The 16860-nt window shown below is 41.9% G+C and overlaps 1 long non-coding RNA gene across 1 annotated transcript; it reads left to right on the forward strand.

The window, feature by feature from the left end:
* The first annotated feature begins 29 nt into the window (after nt 1-29).
* On the forward strand, nt 30-14881 carry LOC125637270 (uncharacterized). The gene is made up of 3 exons (XR_007356884.2): nt 30-201; nt 6925-6988; nt 10687-14881. It is a non-coding gene; the product is annotated as an uncharacterized LOC125637270 (long non-coding RNA).
* The last annotated feature ends 1979 nt before the right edge of the window (nt 14882-16860 follow it).

Genomic DNA, 16860 nt, shown 5'->3' on the forward strand with positions numbered 1-16860 from the left:
AAAAAAAAAAAAGTGATTGTGTTGCGCAAACAGCAGCTCGGGTTTCTAAAAGCTTCTTTCTTTCCTTTGCTTTTCTTTGCTTTTTTTAATTTCTGAAGTCTTGCGAGAGAGGAGGCGAGCGGGCCGGGGCAGTGTAGCGAATGCACCTCCCATTCAACCAAGACATCAGTGATCTTTACAAAAAAAAAAACCACGATCAAGGTACAGTGCCCCAAGGAAGTCATTGCTCCTGCAGGTTAACTCGGGAGGATATTTATCAGTGAGATGCTGCTGTTAGGGGTAGCCTCGTAGGCGATGCTGCTGTTAAGGGTAGGCCCATAGAATTTTTTTTTTGTGGGGGGGGTGTTGACATGGTTGGCATTCACGTTCAAAAAGAGTTTGCCGTCTCATTCTTGACATTTGTTGTTTTTCTGAATGCTAGATTATTCCTGTTATTTGTGGCTCCTTTTTGCATTGAAGTGGGTGGCAGATTTGTTTTGAGTAGGGTGCAGGTGGAGCAGGGAGTTGGGCCCTTCATAAAGAAAATGCACCATGAATACAAGAGGTTCTTGCATAAAAGATGCATTTCAGTTGGGTAATAAATGGGGGTTTGGAAAAATACCCAGAAAAAGTCAGACCTAAATCCTGGAATCAGATTGTTCAGTGTCGATCCTTGTGACTGTCCAGAGGCCCCGTATCTGACTGCAGGATGGAGGCCTAAGACCATGGTTGTGTAAAATAAAGAACTAAATTGCAAATATTAAAAAAAAAAAATCTATGAATGAAACCAACGGTTAAAGTTAATTTGTATAGCCAAAGACATTATGTACAATGTAATAAAAAACACTTGGCACTTGCATAGCACTTGTCATCAGAGGCCAATGGTGGGTAAGTGTTATTACCCCTTTCTTAAAGGGGAGGAAAATCAGACACAGATATTAATAAAATATCATAACAACACTTTGCATTTTTAGTGCCATGCTTCAGAGGACCTTACATTTGTACTAAATTAAGCCTTTGAGCATCCCTGTGAAGTCAGCATTATTATGAAACACTGGAATGCGTTACCTAGGGAGGTGGTGGAATCTCCTTCCTTAGATATTTTTAAGGTCAGGCTTGACAAAGCCCTGGCTGGGATAATTTAGTTGGGGATTGGTCCTGCTTTGAGCAGGAGGTTGGACTAGATGACCTCCTGAGGTCCCGTCCAACCCTGATATTTTATGATTCTGTGATTCTATGCCAGTTTTGCAGAGGGGTAAACTGAGATACAGTAGTTAAGTGACTTGTATGTGTATGTGCTGTGCTTTAATCCTGAGAATGACAATCCTGCACATACTGACACAGGTAAGTAGTCCTTTGGATTTAATGGGATTATTCATATGCATAAGTGTTGTCTGAGTCCAGACCAAGACCAACAAGTTGGTTGCTTAAGGTCATACAGTAAGTCAGTTACAGAGTTGGAAATAGAACCAAGTTTTCAAAATCACATGCTCCAAACACTAGCTGCCATAAACAAACTTAATTCCAAAGTAATTGCAGTGAAATAAACAAGACAAAACCCATAAAACACAGACAGCCCAAGAGTTATTATTCTAAAAAGTCCTAGAATGTACATACTGTAGATGCACTGAATTCCTGGAATTGACTTCTCCAGGTGCTTTGGATGCACAAGGAATGCAAGATCAAATGTAGGCCCTATCCTGCAAATACACATGTCAGGACTCAATACTAACTACTCACGTGCATAAAAGTTGTTTGTGTTATTGACAGATCAAGGCCTATGGTAGTTAGAAGCCAGATCTTTAGGGCTGGCTTGCAAAATTTTAGGGAAAACATACCATCCTGGGAATAAAATCTACTCACCTATTCTTTATCCATATGATTGGTGATAATAAAAAGTATTTTATTTGCCCATTTTTTATTTGCTCAGGGTATGTGGGTGAAGAATTTATCAAGGCTGATCTAGGGCTTTATGGGGGAGGTAATGGGGGAGGTAATGGAGGCTAGACATCAGAAATTTCACCCGGAGCTCACACAGACTGTCTTTATGTTCTGTGTTTCTACAGAGCCCAGCGGGTTCCATGACTAGGGCTCCCAGGTGCTACAGGAATACAAATAAATACATAAATGCGACTACTACTATATTCCAGGTATAAATGTAAACTTGCTTAACAACTGGGCCACTACACTCTGCAGTTTCTGAAAGATGCAGCCCCTTGGCGAGTGCATGCCAGTAATCTAACCTTAAAGTAACAAAGGATTAATGGCCAGGGCAAGGGCGACAGCTTTTCAGTTTGCTGATGCTCTAATACAGTGCAATCTTTTTTTTTTAATGATCACTTTGGAGACTTGAAAAATTGAAAATAAATTACATTTCTTTCTTTTAATATCTCTTTCACAAGCCTCAGAGGTGACCTTATTTTTTAAGGTCTCCTCTTTTTATTATAGCAATGAATAGAATCTCAAAACCTTTTCACTGTGGTAGAATCATAGAATCATAGAATATCAGGGTTGGAAGGGACCTCAGGAGGTCATCTAGTCCAACCCCCTGCTCAAAGCAGGACCAATCCCCAACTAAATCATCCCAGCCACGGCTTTGTCAAGCCTGACCTTAAAAATATCTAAGGAAGGAGATTCCACCACCTCCCTAGGTAACACATTCCAGTGCTTCACCACCCTCCTAGTTTTTTTCCTAATATCCAACCTAAACCTCCCCCATCGCAATTTGAGACCATTACTCCTCATTCTGTCATCTGCTATCACTGAGAACAGTCTAGATCCATCCTCTTTGGAACCCCCTTTCAGGTAGTTGAAAGTAGCTATCAAATCCCCCCTCATTCTTCTCTTCCGCAGACTAAACAATCCCAGTTCCCTCAGCCTCTCCTCATAAGTCATGTGTTCCAGTCCTCTAATCATTTTTGTTGCCCTCTGCTGGACTCTTTCCAATTTGTCCACATCCTTGTTGTAGTGTGGGGCCCAAAACTGGACACAGTACTCCAGATGAGGCCTCACCAATGTCGAATAGAGGGGAACGATCACATCCCTCGATCTGCTGGCAATGCCCCTACTTATACAGCCCAAAATGCCATTGGCCTTCTTGGCAACGACAGCACACTGTTGACTCAAATCCAGCTTCTTGTCCACTGTAACCCCTAGGTCCTTTTCTGCAGAACTGCTGCCTAGCCATTCAGTCCCTAGTCTGTAGCGGTGCATGGGATTCTTCTGTCCTAAGTGCAGGACTCTGCACTTGTTCTTGTTGAACCTCATCAGATTTCTTTTGGCCAAATCCTCTAATTTGTCTAGGTCCCTCTGTATCCTATCCCTACCCTCCAGCATATCTACCTCTCTTCCCAGCTTAGTGTCATCTGCAAACTTGCTGAGGGTGCAATCCACACCATCCTCCAGATCATTAATGAAGATATTGAACAAAACCGGCCTGAGGACCGACCCTAGGGGCACTCCACTTGATACCGGCTGCCAACTAGACATGGAGTCATTGATCACTACCTGTTGAGCCCGACAATCTAGCCAGATTTCTATCCACCTTATAGTCCATTCATCCAGCCCATACTTCTTTAACTTGCTGGCAAGAATACTGTGGGAGACCGTGTCAAAAGCTTTGCTAAAGTCAGGGAACAACACGTCCACTGCTTTCCCCTCATCCACAGAGGCAGTTATCTAGTCATAGAAGGCAATTAGATTAGTCAGGAATGACTTTCCCTTGGTGAATCCATGCTGACTGTTCCTGATCACTTTCCTCTCCTCGAAGTGTTTCAGAATTGATTCCTTGAGGACCTGCTCCATGATTTTTCCAGGGACTGAGGTGAGGCTGACTGGCCTGTAGTTCCCAGGATCCTCCTTCTTCCCTTTTTTAAAGGTGGGCACTACATTAGCCTTTTTTCAGTCGTCCGGGACTTCCCCCGATCGCCATGAGTTTTCAAAGATAATGGCCAATGGCTCTGCAATGACACCCGCCAACTCCTTTAGCACTCTCGGATGCAGCTCATCCGGCCCCATGAACTTGTGCTCATCCAGCTTTTCTAAATAGTCCCGAACCACTTCTTTCTCAACAGAGGGCTGGTCACCTCCTCCCCATGCTGTGCTATCCAGTGCAGCAGTCTGGGAGCTGACCTTGTTCGTGAAGACAGAGGCAAAAAAAGCATTGAGTACGTTAGCTTTTTCCACATCCTCTGTCACTAGGTTGCCTTCCTCATTCAGTAAGGGGCCCACACTTTCCTTGACTTTCTTCTTGTTGCTAACATACCTGAAGAAACCCTTCTTGTTACTCTTAACATCTCTTGCTAGCTGCAACTCCAAGTGTGATTTGGCCTTCCTGATTTCACTCCTGCATGCCCGAGCAATATTTTTATACTCTTCCCTGGTCATTTGTCCAATCTTCCACTTCTTGTAAGCTTCTTTTCTGTGTTTAAGATCAGCAAGGATTTCACTGTTAAGCCAAGCTGGTCGCCTGCCATATTTACTATTCTTTCTACACATCAGGATGGTTTGTCCCTGTAACCTCAATAAGGGTTCTTTAAAATTCAGCCAGCTCTCCTGGACTCCTTTCCCCCTCATGTTATTCTCCCAGGGGATCCTGCCCATCAGTTCCCTGAGGGAGTCAAAGTCTGCTTTCCTGAAGTCCAGGGTCCATATTCTGCTGCTCTCCTTTCTTCCCTGTGTCAGGATCCTGAACTCAGCCATCTCATGGTCACTGCCTCCCAGGTTCCCATCCACTTTTGCTTCCCCTACTAATTCTTCCTGGTTTGTGAGCAGCAGGTCAAGAAGAGCTCTGCCCCTAGTTGGTTCCTCCAGCACTTGCACCAGGAAATTGTCCCCTACTTCCAAAAACTTCCTGGATTGTCTGTGCACCACTGTATTGCTCTCCCAGAAGATATCAGGGTGATTGAAGTCTCCCATGAGAACCAGGGCTTGCGATCTAGTAACTTCCGTGAGTTGCCGGAAGAAAGCCTTGTCCACCTCATCCCTCTGGTCTGGTGGTCTATAGCAGACTCCCACCACGACATCACCCTTGTTGCTCACGCTTCTAAACTTAATCCAGAGACTCTCAGGTTTTTCTGCAGTTTCATACTTGAGCTCTGAGCAATCATACTGCTCCCTTACATACAATGCTACTCACCCACCTTTTCTGCCCTGCCTGTCCTTCCTGAACAGTTTATATCCATCCATGAGAGTTATCCCACCAAGTGTCTGTTATTCCAATCACATCATAATTCCTTGACTGTGCCAGGACTTCCAGTTCTCCCTGCTTGTTTCCCAGGCTTCTTGCATTTGTGTTTAGGCACTTGAGATAACTCGCTGATCGTCCCTATGATAACCTGAAAAAGAGATACTTGGCCTCTCTTCTGGTGTTATTGATAGACCAGATTAGATTAGACACACCTGTTACCACAAGCATTACACTCTTCTTTTATGTCAAAAGCTGCCCAAACTATTATAAATGAGGCGGATTCAAATAATTTGTTCACAGTGAATAAGGTGTATAATCTTTCCTTTGTAATCATCACATTTTCTATTATGACTTATGTTTGCATTATTAGTTACTTTGGTGATAGTAATCCAGAGATTACTATATATACAAATCACAGTGACAAGAATAGTAACTAGCAATATGCCATGCCAGGACAGTGTGGTCTGATGGACAGAGCACAAGACTGGAACTCAGGTGACTTGGGTACTTCTTCCGGCTCTGCTACTGATTCACTATGTGACCTAGGACAAATCATTTTGCTGCTAGCTTCAGTAGGAACCTCAACTTTTCTGTATCTCAATTTCCCCATCTGTGAAATGGGGATACAAATATTTGTCCTCCTTTATAAAGTACCTTGAGCTCTGCAGGTGAAAATTATTCTACTATTTGGAACAAATTGACCATTTAATTATCCCTGTATAGCTTAATTAAATGTCACAAAGAAAAATTTTAAATCCATAACCTGTTAAAATTTGCAAATATTCTGTGTTTTTTAACTTAATTTTCTCACTATTTATCTTAAAAACAGCATTCCCCCTCCCCCCTATATTATACCTCTTCCAATCATTAGTTCTATGTTTTATTTTTCTTGAAACCTAGATTTATGAGTCCTTATGGAAGTGGACACGTGTCTAAAATGGAAGGAATAAAAAAAGTATGTGTTCTCTTTTTTTGGAATGGTTACTGTATGAAATCTGATTTGTTAGGCCAAACCAGTTTATTTAAATCACACAAATAGGCCCATGAAAGCCACAGTATATGTTAATATCGACTATGCCCAGGTTTTATTGTATTTGTTCATTGGCAAGTAGATGTGAACCAAATATCTCCTCTTCTGCAAGATGGGTAATCAGGAAGCAAGAAAACACATGTTGAAATACAGGGGAAATGACAAGTGTCATTCAGATAATGGTAGTAGTGGGGGTCATTAGTCTGTCTGCTCAATTTACTCTTGGGAGTGGCCCCATCATGTGAAACTCAGTTGTGATGACAGGTTTCAGAGTAACAGCCGTGTTAGTCTGTATTCGCAAAAAGAAAAGGAGTACTTGTGGCACCTTAGAGACTAACCAATTTATTTGAGCATGAGCTTTCGTGAGCCCACGAAAGCTCATGCTCAAATAAATTGGTTAGTCTCTAAGGTGCCACAAGTACTCCTTTTCTTTTTTCAGTTGTGATGTAACACCAGGGAATGAGATAAATTTATCCCATGGACTTTAAAGGGCCTGTTTGTCTGAATTAAATAAACTGGGTTTGGCCTAACAAACAGACAAAAATTTCTCAACTATGTAATCGTAGGTGAGTTTTAATCTGCTGTCCCAACTTGATTTTTTTTTTAACAAGAGGAAGAAAAAGTCATTTGAACATATGAATTAAATCCATCATCAAGAATAGGGATACATACATTTGATAATGCAAGTGAAATCAAATACAATTAAAAACTGTACCCTTTTTTCCAGACACCATTCATCTGGAGGTTTCTGAAGACCTTTCTGTTACCCAATTGTCTTTGAAAAGTTAAAGGTGAGTGATAAACTGGAGTTAATTTGCATTGCAATTCAGCATTTGACAGACAGTTGGAGCCAGGGCACTATTAACCTAATTACTTTTCTAACAGCACCAGGGTGTGAGACGCAGCAAAGACACACACACAAAAGATAAAATGAGGAAGTAAAATCTTTTCCTGACATCATTACCAGACATATACAAAGATGATCCCTCTTCATGCACTTTCTGGGCTAGGATTGGATCGATAACAAATATGTGTTATTTTTTCTCTTTTGGGAATAGCTCTTGGTGATAATATTTACAAATAATTAACAATATTTAGGCAGGAACAAGTCTGTCTGATGAGAGGACAGCAAGAAGGAAAATGATGGAGATTTCATGTACTCTAGTGGCACTCCATGCAGATTAACAGTAGTTAAGCTTGTGTCCTTTGCTACTGTTATAAACTTTTATTTTCAGGAGCTTGCAAGCAAGGTTCAGAGTGAACTTGGGTGGGCTAGAATGCCATTTTTGGCACTTTTCTGGTTACTCCTCAGTCTTTGAAGCTCTCATTTAAATAGCAAATAGACCTTATGGCTGCAAAGAAAACTTCTGAATGTGACTTGATGCAAAGTTGTCTTCCTTAGGCTGCAAGAAAGACAAACAATAGGTATAAGAGAAGTTTCAGAGTAGCAGCCTTGTTAGTCTGTATTTGCAAAAAGAAAAGGAGGACTTGAGACACCTTAGAGACTAACAAATTTATTTGAGCATAAGCTTTCGTGAGCTACAGCTCACTTCATCGGATTCCACTGAATGCATCCGATGAAGTGAGCTGTAGCTCATGAAAGCTTATGCTCAAATAAATTTGTTGGTCTCTAAGGTGCCACAAGTACTCCTTTTCTTTTTATAAGAGAAGTGTGAACCTGCCCTCACTGGGTGTTAAATCTGTAGGCTAATATGATAATTTAAATGTTGATGCTGGAAACTAGTTGGGGGCTTTGCATTTTGAGCTAAAGTACTTATCCAGTGTGATTGGACACCACAGAAGTTAGAGATGGAAAAGGCCTATTAGGACACTTTATCCATCCACTCAGACAAATACAAACCTATCCCATACAGCACATTTGCCAGTATTTTGTCCAGTCTAGCTGCAATTGGCCCAAGTGACAGTTTCACTTGTGAGACTATTCTACATCGTGCTATACCTCATCGTGCTATACCTCATACCACCTGGGATATTTTTTTCTGATTGCTCCCCCCTGCTCCTCCTGGCCAGGGTAAATTTTCCTTTCCTTAATTTAATCTCATTGATTCTAATTTTATCCTAGAGCTCCTAGCCTCCAATCCAGCACAGCATTTAAGCATATGTTTAAAGTCAAACACATGCTTAAGTCCTTTAGGGACCTTCTTCAGGTTTGTCTACACAGTTTTTGTACTGCTTTCACTAAATCAGTGTAGAACCAGATAAATGGTTAAAGCAGTACAGTCCCCCAGTGTGGATACAGGTAGATGGGTATAAAAGTACTTATATCTATACAGCTATTCACCTTAATGTGCTTAATTTAAATCTACGGGAGTTAGCCATACCAATATAAGTACCTTTATACTGGTATAGCTGTGCACACAACTAGGAGGTTGTACTAAACACAAAAACTGTGTGTAGGCCAGCAGCACAGCTAAGGGACAGAGAAGGCATGAGCTATTCACCAAGGGAAAGAGAAAGAGCTCGTGCAGCAACAGCCTCCATGGCAAAAGCAGAATGGGAGAGCCTGCCCAAAGCAGAATGAAGAGAGTTCCACCACCCTTTTATTCCCAACGTTGATCCCTGCTTACAAGGTAAAGGACAACTGTATTTAGTAGAGAGCCTTTCATGCAAAATGTATTCCAAAACACTTACAAAAATTAAATAGCAAATGATAGCACGGAGAGAGAGAAATGAAGAGGGACAGACAGAAGAGAGAGTTGATGTGCTGATACCAGAGAGGACTGATAGAAGAATAGATATTTGCAGTGTTGTTGTAGCCGTGTTGGTCCCAAGATATTAGAGACAAGGTGGGTGAAGTAACGTCTTTTATTGGGCCAACTTCTGTTGATAAACCTGAAGAAGAACTCTGTGTAAGCTTGAAATATTCTCTCTTTCACCAACAGAAGTTGGTCCAATAAAAGATATTATCTCTGATAAATAGATAGTCTAAATTCTTCCCTCATGTACATCAACTGGAATGCAACTTCAGAGAAGAATTTTGCTCCATACCCGTTTTCAGATTAGATGGGTAGTCACTGATGCAGAGATACACCAGAGGGTAGTTCCAGGTGACAGGTGCTGCTCTTGTACCAACAATGGCAAGAAGAGATAGAGAAAAGGCCAGGTCTAGATGAGTGGAGGAGGTTGGGAAAGGTGCAAAGAAAGAGAGAGAGAGAGAAGTTTCTAGATGGATATTGATAGACTGGAGAGGGTTCAGAGAAGAGCCACAAGAACAATTGCCTTGTGGTGCTAGACTCAAGGAGCTCAAACAATCTGGTTAGTTTAACAAAAAGAAGGGTAAAGGATGACTTGATCACAATCTGTAAATCCCTACAAAAGGAACAGAAATTTGAAAATGTGCTCTTTAGTCTATTGGACAAAGGTAGAACAATATTCAGTGGTTGGAAGTTGAAGCTTGACAAATTCAGAGCTTGTCTACACTTATGCCTGGGCTACACTACACAGTTAGGTCAACGTAAGCTGCCTTGTGTCAACCTAGCTCTGGAAGAGTCTTCATTTAAATTTGGCTTCGGCCAATGTAAGTGCCTCTCTACGACGATTTAGTAACACCATCTCCCCGAGCAGCATAAAGTCAAGGTCAACGTAATTAAGTCAACTCAGTGTCAGTGTAGAAGCTGCTGTGCTTACACTGACTGTTACTGGCTTTCAGGAGCCATCCCACAATTCCTCATGCTGACAATACAGTCGATACAAGGGCTCCTGGTGAGGACACGCTCCGCTGACAGAAGAAGCCAAGTGTGCACACACACGTGTGATTTCATATCTGCGGTGGCTATATGCCAACGTAAGTTAGGTCGACATAATTTTGTAGTGCAGAAGATATGGTCTTACAGCGCTGCAGCTGTATCCACTCAGCTGAGCTGCTCTAGCAGTTAGTGAAGATGCTATCTATGCTGATGGGAGGGCTTTGGCCATTGGTGTAGATACTCCACCTTCCGGAGAGGAGGTAGCTATGTTGACGGGAGAAAGCCTGCCATCGACATAACACTGTCTACACCAGGAGTTAGGTCAGTATAACTACATCGCTCAGGAAAATCCACACCCCTGAGCAATGTAGTTATACTGTCATAAGTTGGTATTGCAGAACAAGCCTCAGCCTGGAAATAAAGCGCAAACTTTTAACAGAGCGTAATTCATCATTGGAACAACTTGCACAGGGATGTGGTGGATTCTCCACCACAGGTAATTTTTAAATCAAGATTGTCTGTTTTTCTAAAACATATACTGTAGTTTAAACAGGAATTAATTCAAGGAAGTCCTATGACTTCTGTTATATAGGAGGTCGGACAATGATCACAGTGGTTCCTTCTGGCCTCATCATCTCTGAATATCTATTATGTAGCCTGGGGCATGGAGGGTTTTAATAACAAGGAGGACATTTTTATAGTGATCCTGACCTAAATGAGGAGCCAGTGGAATTATCTCAAGATGGGATGATATGATTATATTTCTTTGTTCATTTGAATAGGAGGACTGAAGTCATCAAGGGATATTGTCTTTCGGTTTTTACACAGACCTCCTGATCTATCTGTGACACTACTGCATCTTCTCCCTGCCCATATTACTCACACAGCACTAACAAGCAATCTGTGCTGGCATCCCTGTGGAGGCCATATTCAGCCCTGGAGGAAGCAAGCACATCTCACCTTGAATTTGGCCCATGGTGTCTATGGAGCTGGAGATTAGGAAGGTCAAAGAAAAGGGATTTAGGTTAATCAGGTTGAGAAACAACAACAGCGCAGAAGAGGATTTCAGCAGAGGCAGAATCGAGGGAGTGGGGCACACAGACGATATTGTGGGAGATGGTGGTAGGTAGATTGGGAGGCAGAAGATGAGGGAGAAGAAAGAGTTTAAAGTCAAGTACAAAGAAGAGAATCAGAAAATGGAGGCAAATGGAAGATCTGATTCAGAGTAAAAAAAGAGTGTGATCCCTTTTGCTGGACCAAGAAACATGTTATAATCTGTACAATTTCAGGTTCCTTCTTGAGGGGAGCCAACCCAGAGATGGCTGCATTTCTGAATGTGTATGTATATAGTTTGTGAGGCTCTGTGCAAGCCTCTAGGATGGAAGGTGCTATTTAAATGTATAGTATGTATTCTTAATGGAAAAGAATTATACACTGGCATTTTTGGTGCAATAATGGTGTCACATTATCTACCCTGCACATTTTATTATTACATTCACTATATTTCAGACCTTATAATCAGTCCATAAATGTATGTTTTCAAGCTGCTCTTGTTGTGAGAGCTTGCAACAAGAGAGATTTTTAAGTGAACAGAAAATTTAAAAATTCTGTGGGCATTTTTTAAGCTACACAAGTTTGAAAAACATAGAGGGTTCTCATTTTCAGAATTATTTTTACAATTGTGTAAGTCAAAACCATTTAAAAAAATTATTACATTTGCCAAGTGCCCTTTCTACGTTTTCTAACTAGTAGTCATATTTTGGAAAATTCTGGGCCAGATCCAGTCTTCGGGTAATGTGTATATCTGAAAACTCTGCCATTTTGGACATCAAAATTTGCCAGTGTCATACCCCTCTGCTTATTCACCCAAAACGTCTAGCGTCAAGGATAAGGCTTAGAAGTGGAGGAATGTGATCTTTCTGTTCTCACACAAACCCCCTGATCTGTCTGTGGTCCCAAAGCACCTTCTCCCTGTTCATATGACTTACACAGCACTGACAGAAGTACCTTGTGCTCGCAGCACCATGGAGATTGGGCAGGATGCTCCAGGAGAAGTCAGAATACAGACCCAACATGAATGCTGCCTTTTGGAAACTAGACCTCCTAGTATGAAACATCATGCTGCAACACCTATGCCCAAAGGGACAAGTACAGGGTGGAGTGTCAATGAAGTAAGTACAGTGCTTCAGTCATAAGCCTTGCTGGCTAATCTCAAGATTTTTGGCATGAGTCTCAGGCTTTCGGGGGATTTCTTAGCTCCTTAGGTAGGGCTCCAAAATCTCAGGACCTTAAATGGCAGCACAGCACTGAGTGATGCTGGATGGAGGAGCTGAGAGATGGAGCACATTCAAGTTGGCCAGAAAGAAGAGAGTTACTGTGTTCCACCACTGTCTGGTGGAGATTTCAATTTCCTTGTTAAAAATGACTTTGGCATTCCGCCCCACCCCACCCCCACTGGCAGAGAGAAACAACTGGAGAGGGGATGGGAGAATGTCATGCAGGCAAGAGGAAAATCTCAGTCTTCTCCATTTCCTATTGTTGGCAGGTATGGTTATAGCTTTGGAGTTCCTTCCTTTTAACACTATAGGTCATAACCTTAACATTATTTACATGTCTTTCGTATATTTATTGCAGTGGCATAGCCAGATGTATTATGGAGCGCATTTCTCTTCCTCTGAAACACAAAGCATTAGTCATTGTTGGACGTGAGATATCGAACTAGGAGTCTGACCGCAGTCCTTTCTCAGGCAAAATTCCCACTGACTGGGGAGTTTAGCCTGAGTAAAGATGGCGGGATCAAGTGCTGTATGGACTGCTTGTCTGTTCCCCTAAAAGAATTCCTATGTTAGTGTAGGACTGCCCAGCATCACCACTGCTATCTCCTAATCTGACTCAGAAATTTCCTCTACACCAGGGGTTCTCAAACTGGGGGTCAGCGGGGCTGACAGCTGGAGCCGCAGTTAAATTAAATTAAAATTAAATTAAATGATAAATCCCGATTTTTAATTTATAAGGGGGGTCACACACAGAGGCTTGCTGTGTGAAAGGGCTCACCAGTACAAAAAGTTTGAGAACCACTGCGACTGAAATTTGGCATGTGAGATCTGATGCCAGGAGCATGCTTTTTAATCAATTAAAATTAAACATGTAAAACGTTTAACTTATAGTAACGCAAATAATTTTTTTTTAAATCACACCTGAATTTCTTGTCCTCAAGTAATTACAAATTACTTTTGAGTTTAAAATAAAAAAAAATTGTTGAACATTTATCCATATTGCGTAGGCCTGAACATTATCACACCCCCTAGCTGACCAGCAAAAATGCCTGGTGTAGGCCTGGTATGATTTTGACAAACAAAATTCTGCCCATCACAGTAATTAATTTTCACCAGTTTTTCGTGGGTGGTGGTTGTTGTTTTGGGGTGGTTTTTTTGCAGGTGTATTCATCCATAATGTACTAAAGAGGCATAGACAGGTCTCATTTGTCCTACATGTAGGTTTTACAAACCCTAAGTCCAATAGAAATGTTTCCAGGAAAAGCTTCCAGGTAGCTTAATTATGATGAAAATAGCCCACTTGGAATTTAACAGTCCCACAATATTTGAGTGGAAAATATCCCATGAGAATTTGACAGTGAAATTGACAGAAAATTCATTTACAGTTTATGAGTATATGAGCAGCACTTTACCGATATGGGAATACCCTACACCAGCGTTTCTCAACCCTCAGCCTAATCACCTCACAGCTGCAACCCATGTGACATCCTCAGGGCCATACAGATAGTATATATATTGCGGTGGACGCAGCCCACATAACAAATAGAGAGCTGAATATGCGGCCCACAATGGTAGATAGGTTGAGAACCACTGCCATATACTATACCAGTAAAATGATCTTAATGTGGACAGAATTATACCAGGAGAACTGTGCTTTGTTTCAGTGTAACAACTTCCCCCAATGAGAGAAGCAAGCTATTCCACAACTTTGCCAGTATAGCTGCATCTATAACAGGGACTTCTGTCCACGCAGCTATGCCAGCAGACCTCTGTGATGTAGACAACATAGTATCAGAAATCTCCACTGATTGAAGCTTAAATCAACTGGAGTTTTAGGTGGACAAGAAATGCCAGACCGGGTCCTGTAAACAAACATGATGTAAGGGGACTGTTGCCCCCTTACTAACATTCAGTGGGGGTGTTTTGGTTGGCTATCTCCCAGTACTAAAAGGGGGAAGGGTCGATGGGAAATCAGGACCCTGAGAATGACAGTCCCCAGGAACAATGGGGAGAGGCCAATGCTCCAGGTCAGCCTGAATGACAGGGCAGGCAGGCTAATCAGGGAGTCAGGAGGCCAGGGGGGTCCTGTCCACCGTGTGAGCTGGAATTGCCTAGGGCAGACAGAAGGGGGCAGAGCTAAGGATAAAGCAGGGGCCAAAGCTGAGCTGGGGAGCAGAGCCGTGCCAGATCCAGTGGGACCAGAGAAGGAGCCCAGGAAGCAAGTCACAGTTGGGAGCAGTCACAGAAACAGCCCAGGGAGAGCAGATCCTGTGTTGGGAGCAGAGCTTCAGCCACAGAGCCAGGTGTGGTGAGCAACTGGGGCCAACCAAGGGGGGACCCTGGGTGAAGAACCCAGCGCAGAAAGACACCCCCAGCCAAGCGTCCTTGCAGGCCAGACTGGGAGAGGGATCTTAACCCGACAGGGGGCTGGGAAGAAGGGTCCCACAACCCAAAGCCCAAAGGTGTATGGCCACCCCCATTGCAAGTGTCCAACCCGCAGCAGCCCTGCAGCACAGCCAGGGCCTGAGAAGGAGACCTGGGACCTACAAGGAACAGACTATGAAGTGCCCTGACGTCCAGAGACACCGTGTAATGTTCCCTGCCACAAAGCAGGGTGATGTGTTTTCCTTTAACCTTTCACATTTTTCCTTATTCTTTTTTAAAATTAACTGTTAATTAAACAACTTGTATTTGCTTTAAATTGTATGAAATGATCAGTGGGTCAAGGAACTGCCCAGTGCAGAGAGAGTACCCTGGAGTGGGGACACCCTAGCCCCTGTCCTAGGTGACCACAGGAGGGTTGGGGGTCGAGCCCCCCAGGAATCCTGGGCTCAGCCTTGTCGAGGTTGCAAGGACTCTGCCAGACAGGAGAGTGGAAGGGGAGTCCTCAAGGGCAAGGGAGGCCTCTGGGTAAAGGAAGTGGGAGTGAGGACTCAGATCCTTTTGCTAGCCCACTTAACCGGGGTAGTGCAGAAGCCAGGAAAGTTCCTCACAATAGCGGGACCATTCCCCGCTTACAATGAAACTGACTATCCTGTTTCTATTATCCAACTTGCAAAAATTAAATAAAATGCATAACTAGTAAAAAGGAAATTAAAGATGGGCTCTTTCATAAGCACTTAGTGTTGGCCTAACTCACATACACAGTACATATCTGGAGAAAGCCATGCATTATGATTTGAATGATTAATGCATAGAGGGGCCAATCTTGCTGTCCTTACTTAAGAGAAAATGGAAATATTCCGTAAATATGGACTGCAGGATTAGATTCATAATGTCTCTATTTTATTAATGATTTTTTCACCATGGGCATGATTTCAGGTCCAAAGAGACCCTGAGCCCCAAAGTATATCACATACACATTTTCTACCTTTTTTCCTTACTTGTTGTGTTGTTGATATAATTAAAGAACATGTAATTAAACCAAAAACAAAATTACATCCATCCACATATTCAAACAAAAGGCCGAAGGGAAACTGCTCTGTAAGTAGACTTTATTATAGACGCCACATCTAACTTCCAAGAAAAAAAATCACTTTAAAAATTAAAATCCATCAAATATAAATACATAAATACATCAGAAGCTGCCACTTTGATTCTCTAGTGATGGAAATTAAAGGTGAACTGCAAAGCTGAAAAAAAATTATACATTATGCCAAGAACGCTTTAAAAAAAAACGTAAAGACATTTATAGTCATTGTTTAAAAATGTAATTAACACTGTATTTAAAGAAACAGTGAGACAATTACCACCTATTCAAGATCTTATGAAATCTGAGCTGCAGAATTCCTGCCAAACTGAATGATATCACAGGCACCATAGACAGATGTTTAAAAGAACCATTCCATTCAAAACTTCAACCCTTATTGTCATGACGTGCTAAGTATTTATTATTTATTATCATTATTATTTTATTATAATCATCACTTCTTTTGTTTATGGTACTTGTGATGTGCTGGGAAGTCTGCAGCTTAGATATTATTGGGCTCAACTCTGCAAAATGCTTTGGGGCTACATGGCACCTCACAGGATCAAAATCAGAGAGGTAATTTTGTTCGAACGCAGCTCTAATGACATTCTGTTGAAGCAACAGTCACAGACCATTTTTCCTCTTGGAATTTTAACAAGTTCTTAACTTGTAGCAAACTCTTCATCTGTTCACCTTTAAAAACACAGCAAACGCTGTGTCCCACTGGAACCCATGAGAAAGGCACAGACTATTAAAATTGTAACGGCATTTTAAAAAAAGCAGTTAATATACATTTTTTAAAAATGGAACTTAAGTTGTGCGCCTGTGTTTCAAATTCCTAGGAGCGTATGGATGCATGAAACTATGCAAATTAAAATGCATGCTTCATTTATGTGAACAATTACACAAATAGGATATTTGATCTGTACATATGGCCAGTTATATGTCCACCTGGCCCTTTGTGCTTGCAAGTACTTAATTTTCACATGCTGCTGCAATAACTGAACCCATAAATCAGGTATGCAATAGAATATACATATATCATGTCTACACAGGTGCTTATTGGTGTGTCAGGCACCCCATTATTTGGTGGGGGAGGGAAGGAATTTGGCTACCTGTTTATTTTCTGCACATATATTTCCAGTGGATCATCAAGTTTTTTGAAGATTCTAATGTTGTTCTAATAAGGACTAGTTAAAGAATGACACAAT

Source organism: Caretta caretta, chromosome 5 (genome assembly GCF_965140235.1).
Source record: "Caretta caretta isolate rCarCar2 chromosome 5, rCarCar1.hap1, whole genome shotgun sequence".
Taxonomy (NCBI): Eukaryota; Metazoa; Chordata; order Testudines; family Cheloniidae; genus Caretta; species Caretta caretta.